Below are 313 nucleotides of genomic sequence, written 5' to 3'. Positions count from 1 at the left end.
CACAGCACGGCTAATCATCTGTCGGTTCTCAATCAGGTTGGAATAGAATCCCTTGATTCTTTTGCGTTTGTCATCACGCCCAGCCTTCAGGAGTTTGAAGCTCGTCACAGTCATTCAATACCGGAATCCTACTCGGAATACACAGACAAGGTTAGACTTTCCGGATTCCCGGGATCCTACTCCGAATACCACAGACAAGGTTAGACTTTCCGGATCCCCATGAATGCCACCATCTATCTAGCTTATACCACAAAGATTCTGTTGGGGAATCTAAGAGATATGCGCCCGGCCTAAGGTAGAACGGAAGTGGTTG

The sequence above is a fragment of the Arachis duranensis genome, chromosome 5 (genome assembly GCF_000817695.3).
Source record: "Arachis duranensis cultivar V14167 chromosome 5, aradu.V14167.gnm2.J7QH, whole genome shotgun sequence".
Classification (NCBI taxonomy): Eukaryota; Viridiplantae; Streptophyta; class Magnoliopsida; order Fabales; family Fabaceae; genus Arachis; species Arachis duranensis.
Note: the sequence above shows the minus strand (reverse complement) of the source record.